The sequence below is a fragment of the Lutra lutra genome, chromosome 4, assembly GCF_902655055.1.
Source record: "Lutra lutra chromosome 4, mLutLut1.2, whole genome shotgun sequence".
Taxonomy (NCBI): Eukaryota; Metazoa; Chordata; class Mammalia; order Carnivora; family Mustelidae; genus Lutra; species Lutra lutra.
Genome location: NC_062281.1, coordinates 64,272,933 through 64,285,815, shown reverse-complemented (window position 1 = coordinate 64,285,815; position 12,883 = coordinate 64,272,933).

The window sequence follows — 12,883 nt, the reverse complement described above, 5'->3', positions numbered from 1 at the left end:
TAGACACTTCCTAGGTTAGCAGTAATTTCAGGGTCATTCACGTTCAATTCTAGATTCTCACCCTTTTAGACTCCTGAAATCTCCCCTTCTGATTATTTGCTTACTCACCAGGGCTGGCTTCATTTTAGTTTTAGTTTTATTTTCTCTGGTGACCGGTCAATCTGTTATATTCTTGAGCAGTCTAGGAATTCTTCAGTAGAGTACGAATTTCTCCAAATTCCAGGTCTATTGTCCTTGCTTATGACCTTTAGCCCCAGTTTAAGATTTTTCTGTAGTTGTCTGAAGTTAGCTTCAGGACACTTTGTCAAGCTCAAGCCTACAAAGTCTTTTTAATGTAGCATCACTTGTCAGACTTACTCCGGATTATTGTTTTTTTCTCTTTTGGCCACAATAAATATAAAAAGGAGTGCCAGTATATTAATAAGGTTGAAGCTCAGGTAAATCAATTACCTTTACTTTAATGCCCATCAATAACCCTTTCATTTTATCATGTTTTCTTGCCACTTTCTACCCTGTTAGATATTTGTGCTTGAAGGTTAAATCAAGCTTGCCCATTCCTCAATTTTTTTTCTTCCTATTCTTTGATCCTATATTGAAATCATAATGCTGGATTTGTGACGTCACTCTCAATTGTTTCCAGATGGTTTCTCAGGCTGATCAAAAAGAAGGTGAAGCCAATATATGTTAGTTAAAAAGAAGATCTTCAAACAGGGAGATGGTTCAGAAAAAAAAAAAAAAGTATAATAATAATGTTGAGAATACAAAACAACTATAGGTAAATTGTCTTTTCTCTCTGTCTTAAAGTCTTTGATCAATTGTGCCAATGTATGAAAATTTGAACTCTAAAGAGGCTGGGCAGCTTTCTAAACCCAAACATCAAAAGCTTTGCTTCCATTAGAAAAATTTAAGCCCATGATACTTTGAATGGATTTGAAATTCTCTAAAATAAGCTCTAATAATAACCTTTACAAACAGAAAGGAAAAGAACAGTAGGTTATGTGGCTTCGTGCTACCATTTTCTCTGGTACATTAGTTTTCCAAAGATGGCATTTTGGCTTGTACCAAATAAAAGGGCAAAGGTTACCAAATGCAAGCCTGAGGAAGCTAGAAGAGAGAACAGCTATTACAATGGAGGGGAAAATCTAAGCTGTCAGCTCTGAATGGATAGAAGTAGCATGTGTGAAATTGACAACCAGCAACAGCATGACACCTCAAGAAGGACTAGGAAATTAATTCTTCCAGCATTCCTATTTACTGTATGAGAGCTGTAGCGCTGTAGAGGTTGGTTCAAGATTCATGGAGAGAAATGTTCTAGTCTTTGAAAACTTGAATAATATCCAGTTGTTGTTTAGAAAGCAATTTAACAAATAAAATATCATAGTGAGAATGGTAGAAAATGATACAGAGAAAAACATAAACAAAGAATAAAAATTACCCATCATCCAACCTCCAGAGAGGCAATGTTAACAACTGGGTACGTTTGTCTCCTCTAACACATGTTGAAACCAACTTGCATATATAATTTTGATTTCTCCCTTTTTTATTTAGTATTTTGTTACACTTTCCCACATCAGGAAAATATCTTCATAAACATTGTTGCTAATATTTATAGAACATTCTGTCATTGTTGCTAATATTTATAGAATATTCTGTCAATATAGAACATTCTGTCATATGAATATACAAACCTTATTTACCTTACCATGATTAATTCAACTATTATCTCTTGCCCCATTCTAATAGATATTCCACTGAACAACTAGAGTGATCTTTAAAACACTCACAGTGTATCTCACTACTTTCCTTTTTTTAAACAATTCAATAACTTACCAGGCTCTTTGGGGCTTTATGCCCTTGCTGCTCCATCAGGATCATCTGGGAACGTAGAAATACCAAATCTCTCTACCTCCTCCGAGACCTACTGAATCAGAATCTGCATTTGCACAAGATCCCCTAGGCACGTTAGGGTTGAAAAGTGTTGGTCTTCATGATCTGGCCCTCTAGCTGCTGCACCAGCCTCACAGGCCCAGCCTCTTCAGGGCTTACTGGAATTCCACAGCAGACATGTACCCTCAGTGCCTCACTTACTGCCCCTTTCCCCAACAGAGCCTTCACAGGTGTTAGGAATGAAATGTTTGTGTCCCCCAAATTCATGTGTTGAAATTCTAACTTCCTATGTGATGATATTTGGAGATGGGGCCTTCAGGAGATAATTAGGTATAGGTTAAGTTTTTGAGATTATAACCCTCATGACAGGATTAGCACCCTTATAAGAAGAGGATACCAGAGCTCTCTTGCTTTGCCTGCTCATGCTCTCTTTCCCTCTCCCAAGGGAGGACACAGAGAGAAGGTGGCCACCTGGAAACCAGGAAGAGAGATCTCATCAGAACTTGACCATATTGGCACTGTGCTCAAACTACCAGTCCCCAAAACCATGAGAAAATAAATTTCTGTTATTTAGTCTCCTCGGTGTACAGTATTTTGTTGTGGTGGCCTGAGCAGACTAAAATAGCAGGTCTGTGCCCTGTACTCTTTGCCCAGAAAGATCTTCTCTGACTTTTTTTTTTAAGACTTTATTTATTTATTTGACAAAGAGAAAGAGATCACAAGGAGGCAGAGAGGCAGGCAGGGTGGGGGGGTAAGCAGGCTCCCTGATAAGCAGAGAACCCAATGTGGGGCTCCATGCCAGGACCCTGAGATCATGACCTGAGACAAAGGCAGAGGCTTAACCCACTGAGCCACCCAGGTGCCCCTCCTCTGACTCTTTACCAAATGAAATTTCACTTTTCTTTCAGGTCCTAGTTTGAGGTGCAAGTGGGGAAGATTCTAGTATCCTGACAATATAAAGAACTCTTAAAATTCAACAACAAAAAAAATCAAACAACCCTATTAGAAATGGGCAAAGGACATGAATAGACATTTCTCCAAAGAAGATATCTAATTGTCCAACACAAATATGAAAAGATGCCCAATGTCATTAGTTATTCCAGAAATGCAAATGAAAACCACAGTGATAGCCCTTCACACCCACTAGAGTAGCTAGGATCAAAAAACAAAACAAAACAGAAAGAAATAACAAGTATTGGTGAGGATATAGAAAAACTGGAACCCTCACACACTGCAGGTAAGAATATCAAGTGGTGCAGCTGCTACAGAATACAGTCTGGTAGTTCTTTAATAAGTTACACATAGGAGTAGCATCCAACCCAGCAATTCCACTCCTAGGTATACACCAAGAGACATAGGTACAAAAACTTGTATACAGATATTCAGAGCAGCATTATGCATAACAGCCAAAGTGGGAAGCCACACAAGAGTCTACCAATTTATTGAATGGACAAATGAAATATGATATATCCATAAAATATTAATTGGCCCTAAGAAGGAATAAGGTATTAATATGTACTGCATCATGGACGAATCTTGAAAACATTATGCTAAGTAAAATAAGCCAGGAAAGACCACATAGTGATTCCAAGGACATAAAATATCCAGAATAGGCAAATTCATTGAGACAGAAAGCAGAGTAGTCATTGCAAGGGGTTGTGCTGACGGCTGGAATGGAAAGTGACTGCTTCTGATTTCTGCTTCACAAAGTCGGGATTACTTTTTGGGGTGAAAAAATGTAACACATTCATAACAGGCAACACATTCATAACAGGCAACTATGATGATGATAGTGGCCTGTTATCAATGTAGCTACTACCACTAAGTTGCACAATTTAGAATAGTGAAAATGGTGAATTTTGTTATGTCTATTACACCAAAATGAAAAACATTTTAGAGAAGAGGGGGGGAAAGTAGAAATGGAAAATTAAAAAAAATAAAAAATAAATTAAAAAGAACAGGCTGGGAGACGAATGGAGACAGATTAAGACAAAGAAACCAAGATAAAAGATGATTCTAGGGGCACCTGTGTGACTCAGTCTGTTAAGTGTCTCCCTTCAGCTCAGATCATGATCCTGGAGTTCCAGGATCTAGTCCCACATTAGGCTTTCCTCTCAGCAGGGAGTCTGCTTCTCCCTCTGATCCTCCCCCCGCACCTTGCTTGTGCTCTCTCTCTCTCTCAAAAATAAAATAAAACTTAAAAAAAAAGACAATTCTAAAAATATTACTTATTTCCCATCCATCCCAACCCAAACATCCTCATTTTTTTAAACAATTCTTCATAGTTGATGCTACTGGTAATCATATCTTCTTAAAACTGCTCTGGATTTTCCCAGATCAAAAAGAAGTGCTTTTCCCACACTTCACCACTGGGCACAGACCTCTTGTTTCGGTCCTTCTTTTCTTGGAAGCTGGCAATTATCTAGCTTGTGTTTGTAGTCTTCACTCTTCTGACCTCAGAGATGGGTGTTTCCAACTCTCCCACCATCCATACTCTCAACATATTCATAACTTCTCTCTGAAAATATCCCTCATCTTCCACTTTTGTCTCAGATTCTGTTGGCCAGTCATCGGAGCATAGGGAATCCTGAACCTGGGGGACAGGAGTGAGCGGCAAAGTCACCTGGTTGGCCAACGCAACTCTGAAAGATGGCAGTCATCTTATACTCAGCATTTCCCTTCATTCAGCCTCTCCTGTGAGTTAATAAATGTCTTGGTCTTTCCTTCAAAAGGCCCCTGTATCCACATGCATGCTTCCAACCCCATTGCCAACCCCTAGATTTAGGTTTTCAACACCTCCTGTTCACGGCCTGTAGAGGCTTCCAGGCAGGTCTCCATGGATCCCCCCTGAGTCGTGTGGCTAGGTAGGTAGCATGCCTAAAACCACATCAGGCTTGCCGAGAAAGGATTTAGGAGATCATCGAGTCAGTTGAGAGAAAATGTGAGAGCCAGCATGAACCTCTACATCCTGTCTAGCTTTTGCTGATTCCCAGACTATTAAGAGACAGGGAAAGAAGCACTGAAAGATGAATTTAAAGATAACCATGCCCCTGCCTCCCGTAACAGATGGTCAGCAGGGCCAGTCTCATGCTTGAAGGGACCAAATGGTAGAGTTTCATAGAATCCCATGACCAGGAGCTCACGCACGACCCTATGTGCCATTTGAAAAGCTCCACGGTCCAGGTATTATCCCTCCTCCTCCCACACGTGTGTCTGTAAAGTCAAAACAAAGGAATAAGGGATTTGACTCAAAGGGAAGGTTCCTGGGACTATTTCTGGGGGACTTGGTACCTGTACTTTGATAGTAATTGGCTGTCTAGTGGAGGGTCCTTGAGGGCCACAGGGGTAGCAGAAGACTTTTTTTTTTTTTAAGATTTTATGTATTTATTTGACACAGAGAGAGAGAGAGAGAGAACATGCAAGCCTGGGGAGCAGCAGGCAAAGGGAGAAGCAGACTCCCCACTCAGCAGGGAGCCCCATACAGGACTCAATCCTAGGACCCTGGGATCATGACCTGAGCTGAAGACAGAAGCTTAACCTAATTACCCACCCAAGCATCCTACAGAAGACTTTAAAGTGTACCCCAAAGCCTTGAAACAGTCTCATTTCATGAACAGCAAAACCAAATCCCAGGCATGTGCAGTAACCCACCCAACGTAACTCAAACTACAGGTAGCAGAGCCGAAATAGAAGTGCGATTGCTTACTTCCCGTACTAGTGCTCACTTTCCTTTTCATTATGCCTGACATCAATCTCTCCTGAATAGCATAGTCCTCCTAGCAGGGGAACATTTGAAAGATATCAAAACAGTAACATTGGGGCACCTGGGTGGTTCAGATGGTTGGGCATCTGCCTTTGGCTCAGGACCTGATCTCCAGGTCCTGGAATCAAGCCCCACATCAGGATCCCAGCTCACAAAGGAGCCTGCTTCTCCCTCTCTCCCTGCCTCTCCCCCTGCTCCTGCTCTCTCTCTCTCTCTCTCTCTGTCTCAAATGAATAAATAGAGTCGTTAAAAAAAAAAAAAAGTAACATCATTCTCAGTGATCTTCCTTCAGAGAAATCCATCCCTCCCAATCCCAGGAATGAGCTAACAGTCAAGGGGCTGTCACATTTTTAATATCAAGACCCTCAGGGGGGCGCCTGGATGGCTCAGTGGGTTAAAGCCTCTGTCTTCGGCTCAGGTCATGATCCCAGGGTCCTGGGATCGAGCCCCACATCAGGCTCTCTGCTCAGCGGGGAGCCTGCTTCCGCCTCTCTCTCTCTGCCTGCCTCTCTGCCTACTTGTGATCTCTGTCTGTCAAATGAATAAATAAAATTTAAAAAAAAAAATATCAAGACCCTCAGAGAGCCCGCAGGCAGTAGGTATTATGGATATTCATTGCCATGCACAATAGAGAGTGGGGAAATGTTAGATATGTCCTGAGCTTACTGGCTTTTTTTTTTTTTTAAGATTTTATTTATTTATTTGAGAGAAAGAGAGAGCAGGAGCAGGAGGAGAGGCAGAGGGAAAGAAAGAAGCAGACTCCCCTCTGAGCGCAGAACTAGACTCGGGATTCAATCCCAGGACCCTGAGATCATGGCCTGGGCCAAAGGCAGATGCTCAACCCACTGAGTCACCCAGGTGCCCCCAAGCTTACTGTGTTAATAAAGGAGGCAGCAATGCCCACAGATCTTTATGTTGCTGCCTCATTAAGTACGATGACAGAGGTATGAATGAAGTGAGTAAGTAATGAAGAAAAAGCCATGATTATCTCTGTCTATGAGGTCAGAAAATATTCTCAGAAGGGGTACCTGAGCAGGACTTTGCAGGGTAAAAGTTCTATAGGACAACAGGAGAGGGTATGTTCCGGATATTTGCCTGTATTTTAACGTTGAGACCTCACTCCCAGCTCTTGCAGTCATGCTCATTGGAGAACAGTGTTTGCCTGCTCTCATGACAAGCTCCTGTTCAGAAACTTTGTTTCAGTCCATGCAAAAATTCCTGGTCCCCTTAGTCCTTATCTGCTATTTCCAGGAAAGTATTTAATATCAGGCCAGAATGAAGAAAGCCTCTGGCTTGGCAACCATCTACTAATTAGGTGAACACACACCTTCCAGATTCTGCAATGATTTTCTGCTTTCCTGGCCTGAAGTGTTTTTTTCTCTCTGATCATCAAGAACCCCCAAATAGGATCCAAGCTTCTATACTACAACTGCATTCCGTCCCGCCTAGCTTAGACCACTAAATCGCCGTGACACTTGACCTCTTGCCAATCCACTTGAATTCTGAACCTTCTCCAATTAGTGAGACTTCCAATTATGATCTCTCTCTCTCTCTGACTCTCTGTTTCCCTTTTCCCTGCCAGCTCCTGCCTCGTGAACCTACTTCATAAGCCTTCCTCCCATCTTGATTCTTACTTTTGCCATACATCCTTTTCCTTGACTTGCATAAGGCTCTGTTCTGCATTGGGCGTCCACAGAGCGACTGAAAATCACATTTTTTATGGTATCTCCAAATTGGACTACACTTACAGACCCAGAAATCCTCCAAAAGAATGGGGGGGGGAAGGTTGTCGTGCAACTTAAATGTGTGTCCTATTTCTAGCCTCTTGCTCGCTTTTGTGTACTAGGAATTACGACTTTTGATAAGTCTTATAGTCATTGTATGAGTGGCACAATTGTGGCACCTTTTATATTTGTGGGTGACAGGTATGAAGTTTCCAATGTCAGTATTTATCACGCTTAGTGTATACCACGTGGACGTATGAAGACACTGTCCTCTCATTCTTTCCTCATATGCTGGAAACATCCCTTCCACTTTACATTCCTCTTCACAATATCAACACCAACAGGGGTTTGCAGAATTTGGTCCCCAAAAGCCAAAGCAGAGGTGAGGGAGAAAGAAAGAAGGAAAGATGGGAGAAAGTATTTTTTCCTAATGATACAATGTTATAAATGTGGTTAACGTTGGGACAAGTATCAGAAGCCTAATTCATGTGTCGTGTAACTAAATTACGCGGTACTGTGGAATGTCGCTCCCTAGTTTAGCGAAAGGTCAGTTCTAGGCACAGTTTAGGAATAGGCAGAGATTTTATCTGATGTCTTTCCTGCCACCCCTCCCACATCAGCCTCCCTGCAGCACCCTCCCATGCAAACTCCAATATCCTGACCGTGAGTTGGCAAATTTCTTCTCTGAAGATTAAAGGACAGGAGGTTTTTATTTTTAAAACTACACCTATTAAACTAGATAAGCCTCCATCAGAGGAATTTCAGATATGAGAGAGGTCAACAGGGAGAACAGTTTCTGTTAGGATCGGTTCCTCTACATTTGCACTTCATAATTCTCGGGTTAAAAAACCTAAAATTCCAAGGTTTTGCAGTGATTCTCAGGGCTATTCAAGGTAGGAGATTTGCAGTGCATGGTACTGGGCAAGGGGAGGTATCAGGTCAATTTTAGACACCAAATGTCGTTAGGCTGAAGATTCTCCAAAGAATCATCTTCCCCTCTCTTGAAAGACTGGGCTTCTATTTTTAGTTTGATATTATACTGAGTTCATTTTAATAGACTCAAACAGTACAGATAGAGCCCTGATGAGTTTTTAAATTTTTTTCCAGATTCATTGCCTGCCTTGCGGCCATGGTAGACTTTATATTTAGTGTCTGATATTTATGATTATGATAATACCATAAATATCAGATAACAGTAGCATTTAAAGCAACAATAAAACACTTTAAGTAGTCCCTTTTAAAGACTACTGCTTTCCAGAGTAACAAAATGCAAATGCTTGGTTGACACTTCTGTTCTAAAAGATGATCAGGAGACAGGGATTTGGAACCCTACCCTTTGTTAGCTCTGAGTGTGACCTGTGGAACTTCCTCCCAGTGAATGCTTTGTAGGGGGCATTTCTCTAAAAACAAATTACCCCTGAATTAAGGTCTTACAAATTTATTTAACTTCTGGATTACCATTTCAAAAAAGTATGCTAAATTTATTCAAGTGACTCTAGAAAATATTTTATTAATGACTTCAGAGTCAAATGCTGAAATATACAGTGCCATCCCCATTGAAGTTCTTTGAAAATCAAGGTCTGGTATATTTTCTCTTAGAAAAACTTAATTTTTTTTTTTTTGTCAATAAAAGAGTCTATGATAAATGAAGTATTTCACTTAGGAGATTTTTAAAACAAATAAGCAAGTTTAGTCAATTTCCTGGGTGACTTAGACAGCCAGGTAATCAAAGTAAAGGATCCCAAATTATACCAAGTTTTCCTTTTTAACATCTTAACAAACCACTTAAAAAACATTTCTGGGGGGAAAAAAAATGAAAACCTTAGGTAGTCTTTTCGAAAAATGCTGGAACCCTTTAACATTTACCCTTTGGCTACTTTTGAATCTAATTTCTAATCCCATAATTGAGTTCACAGTGATTTAAACTATTTTCAAACATCTTTTGGGGATTAGAACTCACTTCTGGTTCATATCAGAAAAATCAGAAGTATCAGAAAATCATGTGTGTTGTTATCCTGAGAAAGTAGTACATACCAATTAAAATTCCCCTGGGATTAATTAAAAGAATTGGAAAAAAATGGTATTTAATAACTGCCATGGGGATTATGTATCATATATATATATATGTATATATATGTATATATACATATATATATATATTTTTTTTTTAAGATCAAATGTATATGGTTATTAGGCCCTGCAAAAGATACAGAGGCTTAGAACCATGAAAGCTGACCAACAATCAGCTATTGGGAACATAGTTGTAAACAGGTGGATGGAATGGCCTCAGCACTATTTAACACAACCTGAGCACTTTCAGGGCCCTAAGTACTCCTGCATCCTCAAGTTGGAGAAGTGGGGCAATGAGACCCCTTCCCAGTAAATCTAAGAACATTCATTGCAGGAAGATTCGTCTTCATGGTTCACTTGTGTCTCTCATTCCAGAGCAAAAATGGGGAGTTCTTTCTATAATGTACAGAAAACCTCTCCTTGTGGAAGGCATCCTTAGACTTCATGGACACACAGAGAGATGTGAGGTTGAGGAGACTCTAGCAAAGTACTAGGACACGTCTGATGGAGCACTTACCACCTTAAAATGCTCATTATTAAATACGGGCGCCTAGGTGGCTTAGTCATTGAGCGTCTGCCTTCAGCTCAGGTCACAGTTCAGGAGTCCTAGAATTTGGCCCTGCATCGGGCTCCCTGCTCAGAAGTAGGTCTGCTTCTCCCTCTCCCACTCCCCCTGGCTGTGTTCCCTCTCTCATTGTGTCTCTCTCTGTCAAATAAATAAATTAAATCTTTTTTAAAAAAAATTCTCATAAATAGCAAATAGAGAGTTAAAACAAGAACAACTTCATTAGTGATATAAATTCTGAAGGTGGGAGTTCGAATCCCAGGAATCTGCTTCCTGCTAGATGTTTGACCTTCAACAGAGCAGTATATATTTCTAAACTAAGGTCTTCTTGTCTGTAAAATATGGATAATAGTAGCTACTTTACTGCAGTCTTGTGATGGTTAATGAAATTAGTCTGGACGACTATGTTAAAAAGCCTCCCTAACAGTGAGTGTTCTAACACTATTAGCTATTATTATTTTTATGATGTTAAGAATTTAGAAGAAATAAGAGTCTTGTTGAGAGGATAGTTTGGGGGTGACAGGGAAGGCAAGACTAAAGAACGTTATCTTTAAATTAAAAGATGTGTCTCTGCTTGCAAGGTTTTGCCTTTCCAGGAGAAAACTAAATGAATTTTTTTTAAGATTACTTATTTATTTATTTGACCGCGAGAGAGAGAAAGAGAGAGAGAGCACGAGTGGGGAGAGGGGCAGAAGTAGAGGGAAAAGCCAGCTCCCCACTGAGAAGGGAGCCCAATGCAAGACTCAATCCCAGGACCCTGAGGTCATGACCTAATCCGAAGTCAGACGCTTAACCAATTGAGCCACCCAGGCACCCCTGAATGAATTTTTTAAATAAAATACACACACAAAAAAAAAAAAAATCCTCTCAGAGAATAGATTTTTTTAATTAATTGCATTTGTCTTCAAAATAAATAAGAACTGCGGTAATAAACGTCTAAAACGTTAGAGGTAATTAAACCATTAATTAGAAATCTGCATGGACGTGGAGAAGAAATAAAAAACTTCAACTTTAGGGCATACATACATTCAAAATCAAAGCTTTCATTCCATTAAAGCCGAAAGAGCTATTTAGCCTGAAAGAGAGTTAACACTGATATCGAGGTGTCCTGTTTTTTTTTTTTTTAAGAAATTTGTTGGAAGATGCTTAACAAAACTGCCTCTAAAAATCAAGTGCAAAAATATTGTGACTGCACTCTTGACAGTTTTCCTAGGAAACTTAGCTGATGTGAAAGAAATCGTGGTTGTCAAAATAATAAGCAAACCACATTTTCCAGCCATCAAGAGAAAAAGCAGCAGAGTTTTCTATTTTATACAGTTGTGTTGCTTGCATATCCTAGTGTGTGATGGCTAAGAAAGATTAGCATAAGTCTAGGTTAATAACGTCGATTTGTTGACTGTCTTGCTAAAATAACATGAAAAAATCCAAGCTTTTATTTAGCCGGCAGAAATTACATCGGCCCGTTGAGTAAGCAACTGACAAGGGCTGCTCATTAAAAGAACTATATATTCATGGAAATGAACATTTTTTTTATTAACATCTGCAAGCCCTGGTTTCTTGGTAAAGACTATAATAGTAATGAGTGTGCAGCTGTTTTCCATCTGTTCCTCAAAAACTTTTACCCGAGTACTTACTTCCCAGTAGTGTTAAGTGAATACTAGAACTGTACTACTTCCAAGGAAAAAAGAAAGTATGGCAAGGGACTATATTCTGCTTTTGAACAACTATGGACTCAGCAGTTCGGCTATGTAGTCAGAAGTAAGGGCCTTCAAGCTAACTAACTACCTAATCTCCTCAGACAAGCTGAGCGCTGCTGTTCAAGAGGCTGCACTTGTCAATTCTAGCAAGACAAGCAACCCACTAGCGTTAGAAATAGAGTGGAGGATCTATTATGTAAACACGCTGTGCCAAGTTCTAGAAAGAAAGGATGCAAAGATGAGTATGACACTTTTTGTCCCCAAAGAGTTGGTGATTTTAAAATGGATTAAGCTTGGGGGCCTGAAAGAAGGAAACACTCCCGTGGTTTTTTGTGGTGGTGGTGGTGGTGGTTTTGGTAATCACATTTTTTAACAAAATTACTTTTGAGCTATGTATCCCTTTTTCTATTGTCTTCTGTGACTACTGTTTTGCCCGTTCTTTTTTTTCTTCTTTTAACTTATTTAAGACTTAGCTTTACATTTTAAATTTTCAGGTAGATGCCAGGAAAACAGTGAACTCTGCTTTCCCAATATATCTTCATTAATTTCCCAGGCATTAGGCAAATAATAGGGACACATTCCTCCCCTATGTCCCAACTGTTGGATGGCCCTAATACGGAAAATTTTCAGTTCAGGGTCTGGTGTCCATTTCTTTCAAAACTAATATAACATTAATCTCACTGAGATTTTTTTTTTTAAGATTTATTTGACAGAGAGAGATCACAGGTAGGCAGAGAGGCAGACACAGAGAGAGGGGGAAGTAGGCTCCCCACTGAGCAGACAGCCCGATGCGGGGCTCGATCCCAAGACCCTGAGATCATGACCTGAGCCTAAGGCAGAGGCTTAACCCACTGAGCCAGCCAGGGTGCCCCTCACTGAGATATTCTTTTTTTTTTTTTTTTTTAAAGATTTTTATTTATTTGACAGAGAGAAATCACAAGTAAGCAGAGAGGCAGGCAGAGAGAGAGGAGGAAGCAGGCTCCCTGCTGAGCAGAAAGCCCGATGTGGGGCTCGAACCCAGGACCTGGGATCATGACCTGAGCCGAAGGCAGCGGCTTAACCCACTGAGCCACCCAGGCGCCCCCCCTCACTGAGATATTCTTAAACTTCTGATCCTGTATATTGAAAAAATATATATATGTGGATGTAAGAAAGGGAGATGACGTGTCTCCTGGAT